This window comes from Cupressus sempervirens, chromosome 4 (assembly GCF_028749045.1).
Source record: "Cupressus sempervirens isolate cs-2001-9-10 chromosome 4, ASM2874904v1, whole genome shotgun sequence".
Classification (NCBI taxonomy): Eukaryota; Viridiplantae; Streptophyta; class Pinopsida; order Cupressales; family Cupressaceae; genus Cupressus; species Cupressus sempervirens.
The window spans coordinates 630,896,554-630,899,299 of NC_143121.1; the positions used below are offsets into that span (position 1 = coordinate 630,896,554).

The following is a 2,746-nucleotide window of genomic DNA, read 5'->3' on the forward strand; positions in this document are numbered from 1 at the left end:
CATCCTCTATACATGCTACACATTCTATAACACTATTTGATGGTTGAAATGATAATGAGAGTTTAATTTTCTACAATATATTGAAGTTATTGACTTAGTTGTAGTCCTAACTTGTTCAAATTTTCAACACAACAGATCAAAGATGGGGGACCAATGGTAGACATGAAAAAGTAGTTGTCAGCTGTAAACATTCCCTTCTTCTTGTTAAACCCTTTATTTCTGCTGTTGCAATGACATTTATAATTAATTATAAGGTTGCATACAGGCATCCCACATTTGTATTGACTAAAAATAGTTTAGATACGTTAATAACCATTATTTCAGTCACTTTTTGGCATCTACAATTGGTCATTCATGGTCGTTTATCATTTCAGCTTGCACATTGTTTGAAATTTCATCTATTTCCTAGGGTTTCCCATCTGGAAGAAATGGACACCACGCTGCTTCCATTGTGCGATGATAGACAGTGAGCTGCAACTACAATTTCCTTAGAGAGGCCCGCTTGATGTGCAGAGGAGAGAGGCCACAGAGCTGTTTGATACCACTATCCTCCTTCACTGGCACACCTGCATCTTTCACCAAGAATGATAAGGATAGAATGACCACCATGAGAAAGTATTGATACAATATACGTCGTTGTTTCCTTGAAGTAACCTTCTCCTTTCAAAAGTTCCATCTCCAACTGATGTGCTTGAAACATTCAGGTATACAAGAAGACACTAAGAAAAGTTGAGATTTCTTTTTCAAAGTTAACGAGTGGTGATGTTTTTTGCAGAGTAGAAGTGGATTTGTGATGTTGAGGAAGGCGTTGAGATTTCTGTCAGAGTTAACGCGTGGTGATGTTGTTTGTAGAGTAGAAGTGGATTTGTGATGTTAAAGGAAGGCTTAGGAACAAGTTGAACAAATACGATAAAGATGTTGAAACCATAGACAAGGTACGTAAACTGTTTGACAAAATGAATATTTTAGCCAGATGGTGTAGATGTTTTAATTTAAAAGCTGGTGGTCGAATGGAGACCGTATTAGGCTAAGAAGCGGATGGAAATTTGATTGGATGAATCCATTTCATCTGGTCTTCTCCCAATCAGAATTTCAAGAAAAATTATCTGTTTTTGTGTCTGGGCTCTTCAGATTCAAGAGTTCGGGTGCTAGCTAACTTTGATTCATGAGATCATGAAACCCAAAGTCAGAAAGATGGGCGGTTGCAGGCCATTGTGAAGATATACTAGACCCCTGGCAGCCTGTAATGTAATTCTATGTAGCTTGGACCATCCAGGTGCTGCTCTATTTTGGGTCAGCAACAAAAATAACAATAAAGAGATCATATTTTCATGCATAAGTGTGTAGCATGTCATAAGACTAAATCATGTTGGATATTTTTTTGCTTGTAAGAGATCATGCCTTTCATTAGTAGAGGACAAGCATCATTTAATCTGAATCTTGTACCTGCAAACTTACGGCCATGTCTTGTAAATGGATTCCACAAGAACAGGGCATCTTCAGTAAATCAATCGTTGACTATTGTATATTGATTCATCTTCATGTTTTCTCATGCTTTGCTATAATATTTTCTTGCATATATCATGACCACTCCATGTTTTTAAGGCTTGCAAATTTGTTTACTTTCAAATAGAGGAGTTTTGAGTTACTCGCATAAGAAATTCGATAATTATTGATTTTCTAAGAGTATATGAGGTATCTTACAGACTATTGTGCACTTGGGGTAACTTAACCACTTTTCTCGTGCCTTCTTCAATTTTACTCATTTTGGTTTCTTTACCCAAATCGCGTGCTTGGATCACTTTTCCATGGTAGGCACAAAAACGCATGTGTAACCAGTTCAAGTGTCTGCCATGAAAACTACGTTGCAGTCAGTTCTCAGTAATTGGTCGTCTCAAAATCTGTTTTTTTAAATTCTCAGTAATTGGTCCTCTCAAAATCTATTTTTTTAAGTTTAGGAGTTCCTGTGCATTTCATTTTTATCACTGTTGTGGACATTATTTTTTAAGTTCAGATGAACATTTGCATTGAGCTCCTGTAATTTGATACAGCTTTGTGAAAGAGATAAATTCATTATTAGGATCATTTCTTTAAAGATTTCATAGACACCCACCTCTTTAATTCTTTCTTACACAAATTGATATGAGATAAAGAATGTACTGTCTGACTCTTGTGTTTAGTATGAATTTGGTCTGTAAATTATCAACTTGTGTAATGTTGAATCTTGTAAGAGTTTGTGTGGAATATTAACCTGACTCTATAAATATTGAATTTGGTGCTCAATTCTTGTTTGGTAGGTTTAGAAATTATCTTTTATTTTTTTTGCTAATTAAACTTGGACAATTTAGCTATAGGAGAGCCCATTTTGAAGCTATGAATCAATGGCTACATAATCACATAAAACAGGATATTGGGCCTATTTTGTGGCGTTTCTTCAGGTCTTCACAGTTGTACATAAGAGGAAGCCTAAGGTGACTGTGCCAGAAACTTGGTGCAATATTAAATTCCAGACAATAGCAAAGTCACATACAGGGAAGTTGAGGAAAAAAAAAAAATAACAATCGGTTTGAAAAAGAACCAATCAAATGATCATAATGGCCAAAGATACGATCTTGCTATGGGAGATGTATGGAGACCTCTCAATAAAAACCCATCTCCTTATGTTCACCCCTATTACCAGTGATGGATAGTACATATAGGAAACTGTATTGTTGGTGCCTGATTCAAGTCCACTCAAGAAAATCCC

General features: G+C 35.9%; 1 long non-coding RNA gene across 1 annotated transcript; it reads left to right on the top strand.

The window, feature by feature from the left end:
- The first annotated feature begins 830 nt into the window (after positions 1-830).
- On the top strand, positions 831-1,339 carry LOC149562817 (uncharacterized). Its single transcript, XR_016363524.1, has 2 exons — positions 831-935; positions 1,132-1,339. It is a non-coding gene; the product is annotated as an uncharacterized LOC149562817 (long non-coding RNA).
- Positions 1,340-2,746: the final 1,407 nt, after the last annotated feature.